Here is a 10843-nt window from a genome sequence, read left to right as displayed (position 1 = left end):
ATACTAGCCACACTAGCCACACAATTCTTACGACAAAGAATGTGCAGGAAGGGAGTCTTTTGGGGAAGGAGGGGGGGGGGCGGGGGCGGGTGGAGAGAGGTCTTGAAAGCTTAGAAAGCATTTGCTTTTCTAGTTTTACCACACACTAGACCTACCCCCCCCCCCCCCCCATGGAATTTGACAGAAAGTGCTTTAACTGTAGTGCAGACAAATTAATTATCTGATCAAATATAGGTTTTAAAAGGTGTCAAAATGTCCTACACATTGTTTAAAATTGTATCTAGGCCTACTAACGGCCGGCCGGACGGCCTATCACTGCTTATTACTAAGACTCTCCTGATTACTTAGGTGAGTCGAAAGCTATTGTGCGATATTCGCCGTTGACACAAACATGTTGTTCTTGTTTCTGTTTCAGTACGGTGGGGCAGCTAAATACTGAAGATCCTCCTCCAAAAGGTTTTAAAGTCCACAGTGCCTATGCTTCCTTGCGTCCAGCAGTGAAAACAGCATCTCCTTGCAAAGGAATTATTTGTGCAATTCTCAAGAATAACTGAAGGCATCACATTCACTATCTGCGTGTGAGAGAGAGAGAGAGAGAGAATGTTCATTCCATTAGTGATAATGCTTACAAAAAGTCTACTCGTTCCGTTAGGGGCTCCGCTCACATATGTAACTTCAGCAGGACCGACGACGCACTGCAGTTTATCCCAGCCCGCTACACGTTGCATGAAAGGAAAACAGGCCAAGTACTCGTCATAATCCCTATCGCGGCATAAATAATAGGCCGTGCGTCGTCTGTGCCGCTGAAACTGCGCAGGTATATTCTGCCCATAAGGTGCGTACCTTGTCGCGGTCTAGCAGCAAGACTTGCAAACTTGTATTTTTTTATTTTTTTTTTAAATACGACGGCAAATTTGTATCCAATTTTCAAATTACGGCAGCAAACTTGCATGTAGTTGTCAAATTACGACAGTAAACTTGTGTCTATTTTTCAAATTACGACAGCAAACTTGTATTTGGTTTTCAAATGACGACAGCAAACTTGTATTTAATTTTCAAATGACGACAGCAAACTTGCAATCATTTTCCTCGCTGGCCCTCTCCGCCAATTCCAGGCACAGAAAGAGCACGGGCCTAATTTCAGTGATTCCCCCCCCCCCCCCCCCCTACCCCCACCCTCCTTTTGCAGAAAAACCAGCCCGTCAAAATTGGCTTGGCGCGTTGCTGCGGAATTAGAGTCAAGCACGTTCGGCCAACATGGCGGCAGAGTGAGCGGGAAAAACATCCCTCCTTCCGCCACCCAAGGGGGGTGGGTAAGATACAACACGCCACCCAAGGGGGGTGGGTAAGATACAACATTTTATGCAATGAACAGATACTCCATCGCATTGCGTTTTTCTATGCACGCTACTCTGTATGATAGGAGATTTTTGTTGCTACGAATATTTAAAATCAAAAAAACAATTGACAGCTTTAACAAGTCAAGTCAAGTCAAGTATTTTATTGTTTTGGGCCCAGAGGGCTTTGAAACAAAGATATAACTTTAACAAAAAAAGGTAACAAATCAGACAGTTAATATATGTATACAAATTGAGCGGACAAATACAACAATACTATACAACCAAAATAAATTGGCAATATACACTTCCATACATACAAACAAAAATAAACGAAAAATAGGTTTAACAAAATCAGGTAAGAGATCAGACAGATAATATGTATACATTAAGCGGACAACGATAATAATTATACAGCCGAAATAAAGCAAACTTTGTTAAACCACCAAAGAATTCTGTTATTATCAAAACAAAGTCAGTACAGTTCGAAGTGTACACAGTTTGAAAATAGGGAACCCGGATGTATGTCAAGCAAATCTCGTGTTTATGTATAAATTTATGTTGCTCTATTCTGGCGAGTATATTTGTATTGTTTTCTTGTTCTAATGTCTGGATAGTTTTGTCTTATGAAGCTCTTCCAGTGAGGTGAGAAGACTGGTTGGGGGGGGGGGGGGGGGGAGACTGAAGGTACTTAATTTGTTCAATTGTGTGTGTGTAGCAGGGGAGAAAAAGGCAATGGGACATTTGTCCCCCTCAACCAAATTCCGATGGGACATAGTCGAAGGCAAGAAGCGCCAAAGAGGCCTGTACCCGTTTTGATAAAAGATGTAAAATAGTGCAATATGATGAGTGTGTGTGTGTGTGTGTGTGTGTGTGTGTGTGTGTGTGTGTGTGTGTGTGTGTGTGTGTTTGTGTGTGTGTGTGTGTTTGTGTTGTATGTGTGTGTTTGGGTGTGTGTGTGTGTGTGTGTGTGTGTGTAATCCGATGTAAAGTGTACATTTGGTGGCGCAATCTCAATGCGCCACTAGTAAATGAAACCCTGGTGTAGGGTATGTGTGTGTGTGTGCGCGCGCGTGTGTGTGTGGAGTGTGCGCGTGTGCGTGTGTGTGTGTGTGTGTGTGTGTACATCCGTTACATCGATGAATTTATGAGTTAAGCTGATAAAAACTGTCGTTCCAAGTCTTTTATGTCCTATATGAACGTTACAAAAGCAATGGATATCCGGTTATAGGGAGAAAACCCATGGCCCTTTTTTGCTGAAGATACGTTACTTTTGGGGCGAATTACCTTGGAGATCCCCATACATGCTCATATCCCATGCAAACACATGTGTAAATGAGATATGCTGTGTGACGGGCGCAGTGGCGTGGTGGTAAGACGTCTGCCTCCTAATCAGGAGGTGGTGAGTTTGAATCCCGGTCGCTGCCGCCTGGTGGGTTAAGAGTGGAGATTTTTCCGATCTCCCAGGTCAACTTATGTGCAGACCTGCTAGTGAATTAACCCCCTTCGTGTGTACACGCAAGCACAAGACCAAGTGCGCACGGACAAAATCCTGTAATCCATGTCAGAGTTCGATGGGTTATAGAAACACGACAATACCCAGCATGCCTCCCCCGAAATCGGCGTATGTTGCCTGCATGGCGGAGTAAAAACGGTCATACACGTAAAAATCCAATCGTGCAAAAAATATGAGTGAACGTGGGAGTCTAATTAAGCCCATGAACGAAGAAGAAGAAGAAGAAGATATGCTGTGGTTTTCAATGGGAAGGAATACATCTTTAACTCGCTTATACCGCAAGATCCAATGAGCCTTTTCATGCTTCTTTTTGCAATCCCTATACCATGAGTTCCTTTACTAAATGTCGACTTCGGCCTCAATGTAGCACCACCTTAACACCGAGAAAAGTAAGGGAGGCAATCCGTTGGCCAATTCTGTAAAAGCAGTGGTAATAATTATTGTCTTTTCAGCCTCAGCGCTCTGCACGCTTTGTGTCATTAATTCGGTCAAAACATCTGGTGCTTTTGACCCTTTTCACCTCAGCTAACGTGGCTTTTTATCTTGCTGTGTTTTGCCCTGAACAGAGACGGTATTAAAGGGATAACGTCCAACTGTGAAAGTGATTCTTTTGAGAGAAAAAAACACTCTGATCACGTGGTCGTGGCCGTGGAAATGTTCCAGTGTGAAGTCGTTTGAATTCTATGTTTCGTCTTTCGTGAGTGGGGCAAAGCAAAAACTTTTAAAGCGATTATGATATTATTTACAGTCCAGATTGAGTTTGAATTGTAATTTTGTCCGCAATTTGTTCTTCTCCGAAACTTGTTTTCAAAGTATAATTATAATCTCAGTTATCTCAATCATTATCGCAATTTTACTTTAATAGCCTTTCCGTTGACAATGAATAAATCTGACAGTGACTGTGGTGTCAGTTGAATGGGTGGCTTTCAGCTAGAATTGATGATCGCTAACTTTCAGGGTAATCTGACCAACAGAATCTGTTTCATTCTAAAATCCATCTTGTTCTTCTTCTTCTTCTTCTTCGTTCATGGGCTGAATTTCCCACGTTCACTCATGTTTTTACGCGAGTGGGTTTTTAAGTCTATGACCGTTTTTACCCCGCCATTCAGGCAGCATACGCCGATTTCGGGGGAGGCATGCTGGGTATTGTCGTGTTTCTATAACCCACCGAACTCTGACATGGATTACAGGATTTTTTTCCGTGCGCACTTGGTTGTGTGCTTGCGTGTACACACGAAGGGGGATAAGTCACTAGCAGGTCTGCACATACGTTGACCTGGGAGATGGGAAAAATCTCCACCCTTAACCCACCTGGCGGCAGCGGCCGGGATTTGAACTCACGACCTTCCGATTAGGTGGCCGATGTCTTACCACCACACCGCTGCGCTAGTCGTTGTGGTGATTGTTCACGGCTGAGAAAACGATCGTTTGCTAGGACGAGGAGAGTGCTTGTGGCTCTATTTGTGATACGGACTTCCTGTTTCGTTGCGGGGTTTTTATTTATTTTTTTTTTCAAACAATTTTATTCAAATAAATAACAACAATTAACAATATCTCGTTGCTTTGTTTGTTTCTTGTTCTGTAAAAGGTTTAAGACACAGTCAAACCTGTTTGTTTGTTTGTTTGTTTGTTTGTTTGTTTTGCCCTGCTTTTGTTTGGCTTAGCTTTTGTAGTTTGTTAAATGAAATTTGGATACATAAAACAGTAACAATGAGCAGCTCCACCGACTATAAACTTTTAAAATTCTGCACTGCCTTGTAATCTCTCTCATTCTTAGTCGGCTCCTTTTTTCTTCTTTGTATACCCCCCCCCCCCCCCCCAACCCCTCTCCCTACCCCAACCTCCCACTTTTTTTTTTTTTTATCCCATCCAAACGCACGATTTGCCCGATCAGTTTTCACAGTAGCCGTAAAGCGGCAGTGTGTGAGGTTTCTGTTTTCATTGATATAAGCGAGCTGGCGAAAATCTCTTTTGCCCACCGTCCCACACAATGGCTGAGACTTGATACAAAGCGGGAGGCAAACATGGCCGAGCAAGGGGAGTTAACCCCCATGTACAGCCTGCGCTGGTCCCCATAATGTCCCTTGTTTGCACAGCACAAAGGGAGGCAACCCACCTCATTGCAAAAGGAGTTGAGGTTTCGTTCTCATATTCGGTGGACTCAAAATGATATATCTTTTTTCTCCTTCTCTCTTAAAGAGAGACAGACAGACAGACAGACATCCGGACAGACCGAACTAGCAATATATATATGTATCTAAAAAGAGACAGAGACAGAGTGACGGACGGACAGACAACTGCAAAAATAATATATTTAAACCACAAGAGCTTTTATCAAAGCGCCGGTCGATCGAAGTGTCCTAATCCTTTATCCTGTGATCCAAAACGTACCGGCTGTTGATTGGTTGGTGTTTATCTTCTTCTTCTGCTTTTATTGTCGTCGCTACGTTGATGTTGCTGTTGTTGGTGATGGTGTTGTTGTTGTCATCGATGGGCTTGGTTTTATTATCAATTAGTCATTTGTATTAAAACCTGTTATTATAATTGTTGTTGTTTAATTGATCTGTTCTGCTTTTGATGACCTACAGATGGTGAGAGCTAAGTGTGTGGGTTGGCCAGAGGCGCCCAGGCAGAGGGGCGGGCGGGCGGGCCGCGTACGACTGTTGTGCAGATTGCCAGTGAATCCAGTGACTGTCTCTATTCATCCCAGCATGTACGTGCAACACGACTCCTTTAGAGGTCAACCTCCACCAATGAGGGTCACGTGACAAGAGCTTGAGGGAGAGGGGAATATGAGGAGTTGGATAAACAACGACAGGGTGACACTTTCTTGCGAACACTGCTCGTGTGTACAGTTGGAGGGGTGGGGGTAAAAGTGGGGGGGGGGGGTGGTGGAGGATGTGTGCGCGTTTGTGTTTGAGTATGTAAGCAAAATCTTCAACTTCAGAGTTTTTCATTAAAAGACCACTATGCAGTGCTAATATTGCATGAAATCTGATAGAAGTCAATTTCATTTACGCAAAAATTTACTGTTGTTATGTTAATTGACGGAATGAGCTCCTTAAGGGTGAATCATTATTACATCTTTTTTGTCGTTGGTCTAAGTAAAAGTATACTTTCGACTTTTGCAGCTGCATTTTCCTGGTCAGTTTTTGTACTCAAATCTGACAATGGCCGCGTCGATCTTTTTCTTCTAAATCAGATACGTGTATGAATACAACGAATCTTTTCAGTTCTTCCCGTAACACGATTTGCGGATCAAATAACTTTTTTATGATTTTGAGAGCAAGTTATACAAACTAAGAGACTACGATTGCGTCAGAAGAACTTGCCTGAAGTTACAACGCTAAAGTTCAAGATTTAATTTTATAGTATATTAAAAACAGATTCCTGTGTATTCGTTGTATAGGCTAAAATTTCGACTTTGTCTTTGTCTGTGCTGTCACGTCTTTGTGTTGTTGAGTACCGATAGCTTTTGTTTTTCAAATTTGTTTTCACCAACAGTCATCTTGTTGTTTAGATTACAAAAAAGATTATACAGTATATCCGAACAAGTTTTTAGAGATCTGCATCAAGATCACCACACACATCGTTAAGGGTGTGTCGAGTGCGAACCACTTCTGGAGAAGGGTGTACTAAGACAGACACACTTTGTTCCTCACTTCTCTGTATCAAATTTAACAGCAGCGTTTTTGGACGCTGATGGTTTTACCTCGGATCATCCAAAAGCACAACTCCTCCAAATCTTGACACCTCCTTTCACTCAAATCACGAAAAATCGTTATTGAAACGGTTTGTATCGTCCTCTGAGGCAGGTCAGTTTCCCTCCCACGAAACGCGACTCACTAAACGGAGAGGTGGAACTAAGGGAGATAATCCCAGCTTCACACTAGCTCGGCAGGCGACAGCGACAGAGAAACTGGGGGAAAAATATTTGCGCAACTTATTTGAGGGGCCGGGAAAGTGGCTCTCGTAGCGACGCGCCTGTCTCGTGGCGGACAGACGAGAAGTGGCCGTGGCTTTGAAGCCATTTTTCTCTCCGCTTTATTGAAAATGGAAAGAAAACAGAGCGCGGCCAGGAAATCCTGCTGATGGTGGGGGATTTAGGGGTATTAAAACATGGGCATGAGCTTCGGGAAGAGCGAGCGAAGCTGGAGGGTCTTGATATTCAAAACATCGCTCCCTGTGGACGTGATTGCCTTACAGAGGAACCCCCTTTTAAGACAGCCCCCCCCCCCCCCCCCCCCAATTTAAGACTTCTTCCTTTTTAAGACCTTGTTTTCTCAGACTTTCTCTTCATAATATCTGTAAATTAAGCCCCGTTTTAAGACTCCTTCCATATTAAGACCTTTTCTTTTCTTTATTTGGTGTTTAACGTCGTTTTCAACCACGAAGGTTATATCGCGACGGGGAAAGGGGGGAGATGGGATAGAGCCACTTGTCAATTGTTTTTTGTTCACAAAAGCACAAATCAAAAATTTGCTCCAGGGGCTTGCAACGTAGTACATGTACAACATATTACCTTACTGGGAGAATGCAAGTTTCCAGTACAAAGGACTTAACATTTCTTACATACTGCTTGACTAAAGATCTTTACAAAAATTGACTATTATTCTATACAAGAAACACTTAACAAGGGTAAAAAGAGAAACAGAATCCGTTAGTCGCCTCTTACGACATGCTGGGGAGCATCGGGTAAATTCTTCCCCCTTACCCGCGGGGGGTAGGCCCCTATACTCTTAGATTTGTAAAGTCTTAAAATCAATCAATCAATCAATCAATGAGGCTTATATCGCGCATATTCCGTGGGTACAGTTCTAGGCGCTCTGCAGTGATGCCGTGTGAGATGAAATTTTATACGGCCAGTAGATTGCAGCCATGTCGGCGCATATTTACCTTTCACGGCCTTATTCCAAGTCACACGGGTATGGTAGACAATTATTAACTGTGCCTAAGCAATTTTGCCAGGAAAGACCCTTTTGTCAATCGTGGGATCTTTAACGTGCACACCCAATGTAGTATACACGGGGGGTGGTTCGGACACCGAAGAGAGTCTGCACATAAACCTGGGATCGAACTCGCGCTGACAGCGGCCAACTGAATACAAATCCAGCGCGCTACCAACTGAGCTATATCCCCGCCCCAACTGAGGTTCCACTGTATTGCGTCCAATCCTGAGCCAGTTATGGCAAATTATGGACCGAAGAGGAAACGAACTAAGGTCAGGAATGTTGCCAAAGGTCGGTTAGCATCTTGGCTTTTTTGAAAATATGTTTTAGCGGAGTTAGGCGCTGAATTTCATCAAGAAGATCCCAGATATTTTTGTCATAATGACACAAACAATACTGAAAACGTGTTTTTATATTTAGTCAAGTTTTGACTAAATATTTTAACATCGAGGGGGAATCGAAACGAGGGTCGTGGTGTATGTGCGTATGTGTGTGCGTGCGTGTGTGTGTGTGTGTGTGTAGAGCGATTCAGACTAAACTACAGGACCGATCTTTATGAAATTTGACATGAGAGTTCCTGGGTATGAAATCTCGGAACGTTTTTTTCATTTTTTTGATAAATGTCTTTGATGACGTCATATCCGGCTTTTCGTGAAAGTTGAGGCGGCACTGTCACGCCCTCATTTTTCAACCAAATTGGTTGAAATTTTGGTCAAGTACTCTTCGACGAAGCCCGGGGTTCGGTATTGCATTTCAGCTTGGTGGCTTAAAAATTAATTAATGACTTTGGTCATTAAAAATCTGAAAATTGTAAAAAAAAATAAAAATTTATAAAACGATCCAAATTTACGTTTATCTTATTCTCCATCATTTGCTGATTCCAAAAACATATAAATATGTTATATTCGGATTAAAAACAAGCTCTGAAAATTAAATATATAAAAATTATTATCAAATTTTTTTTTTCGAAATCAATTTAAAAACACTTTCATCTTATTCCTTGTCGGTTCCTGATTCCAAAAATATATAGATATGATATGTTTGGATTAAAAACACGCTCAGAAAGTTAAAACGAAGAGAGGTACAGAAAAGCGTGCTATGCAGCATAGCGTAACCACTACCCCGCTCTTCTTGTCAATTTCACTGCCTATGCCGTGAGCGGTGGACCACGAGTATACGGTCTTGCTGCGTTGCATTGCGTTCAGTTTCATTCTGTGAGTTCGACAGCTACTTGACTAAATATTGTATTTTCGCCTTACGCGACTTGTTTTTAATAGAAATAATCAAAATGTGCGTGAACGATTTCTAGGAGTGGATACTTTTTGATCATACGCAGAAAGTAGACTATTTTTTTGTTTTGAAATGTCAGCTACAAAATGTTAAAGCAAGAAAAGGTCCAAAACAGTGCAGGCTTAGATGTCATTCATAGTAATCGAAAACTTTAAAGCAGCATCACTCCGAAAGAATATCACACCTATGAATTTCAGTTTTGCATTTTGTTTTAACTTCATTTTCTTTGTTGTTTGTCTTTCCTCCTCCCCCCCACCCCCCCCCCACACACACACACACACACACACCCACACACACACACACACCCACACCCACACACACACACACACACACACACACACACACACACACACACACACACACACCCCCGCCCCTTCTTCCCTTATTCTCCTACTTTTCCCCCTCTTTCTTCTTCTTCTTCTCCTTCTTCTTTATTTATTTTTTTTCTTTCTCCTAGTTTCTTTTCTACGTCTCTCTCCTCCCCTTCCTTCTCCTTCTCCTCCTCTTCCTTTCTTCTTCTTCTTCTTCTTCTTCTTCTTCTTCTTCTTCTTCTTCTTCTTCTTCTCATTCTCCTTCTCCTTCTCCTTCTCCTTCTTCTTCTCCTTCTTCTTCTTCTTCTTCTCCTTCTCCTTCTCCTTCTTCTTCTCCTTCTTCTTCTTCTTCTTCTTCTTCTTCTCCTTCTCCTTCTCCTTCTTCTTCTTCTTCTTCTTCTTCTTCTTCTTCTTCTTCTTCTTCTTCCTCTTCTTCCTCCTCTTCCTCCTTTTCTTCTAGTTAAGTTACGATCGAAGAAAGCGGCCGTGCTGAATGGCACTTTGGGAGGGCAATGAATTAGATCCCCAAAACATTTGTTCCAATCAGAACACTGAGACACAGAGGGTCACGTGATCGGAAGTCCCGTGGCCCCCGTCGGTCTTGCGTCTGCGCCGCGGCGGAAGAAGACACCGTCAAGATTCTATTAGACTGTTGACGGATCGTGCCTCAGCCACGACAGAAAATAGTCCCGCTCCTCTGGAGGACCGGTCGCCCCTCAAACAGTGTTAATAGAAGAGCTGCAGCAGAACAAACAGTGCTCAGTCCCTGCCATCGGATGATAGCTTGGATATGATACATCTCTTCTTGGGAGGGCAGACCGGCTCACTGGCGGACTGATACTTTGGTTTTGAGGGTCATATACAGTCAATATTGGCCTGGGTCGACGATGGCACTAGTGAATGCTTTTAAAACCACCGTGTGTCTTTCTTTCTTTGTGAACTAATGTTGGAAAATGTGGCAGCTGCATGCATGTTTTTTGAGACTAAGTTGTCTCTGTTAAGATCTAAGAAAGAAAGGCATCCGGAAATGTAAACATTTTAAATATGACAAGCGCTTGGCAGTCTTTCGGAACCTGTTTCCTGACATCTGCGAGAAAATCACGCATTAACACATTCCTCTTCAAGACAACAAATGATAAAAGGATGATTACCAAAAACACGTTACTCTTCCTCATTCTCCAAGGCAATCATACTCTAACACTCGCGTACAGTGGTAAACACACGAACTAAATTTCACTTTTGACCGGATATAGTCCTTAGATCATCACTGTTGCTTACTCTCTTTTTTTTATTATTAAATGTACAATTCTCCTGGTGTTCCGCGCGAGCAACAGCTTTTCAACTTTTCTCTGTTAAAAAGTAAGGTTTTCAAATCTATGAAGTTATACTGTTCAAAAAAAGAAACGCATAGCTTGTAATATTTGGTTAATTTAGTTATAT

The 10843-nt window shown here is 42.5% G+C and overlaps 1 long non-coding RNA gene across 1 annotated transcript in view; it reads left to right on the top strand.

Moving 5' to 3' along the window:
* Positions 1-578, top strand: part of LOC138948137 (uncharacterized) — a 1597-nt gene extending 1019 nt beyond the window's left edge. The window contains exon 2 of the long non-coding RNA XR_011449899.1: positions 416-578. This is a non-coding gene — a long non-coding RNA (uncharacterized lncRNA). The remainder of the gene's footprint in view (positions 1-415) is intronic.
* The last annotated feature ends 10265 nt before the right edge of the window (positions 579-10843 follow it).

This window comes from Littorina saxatilis, linkage group LG15 (genome assembly GCF_037325665.1).
Source record: "Littorina saxatilis isolate snail1 linkage group LG15, US_GU_Lsax_2.0, whole genome shotgun sequence".
Lineage (NCBI taxonomy): Eukaryota > Metazoa > Mollusca > Gastropoda > Littorinimorpha > Littorinidae > Littorina > Littorina saxatilis.
The sequence above is the reverse complement of the archived record's forward strand: the minus strand, read 5'-3'. Positions and strand labels throughout refer to the sequence as shown.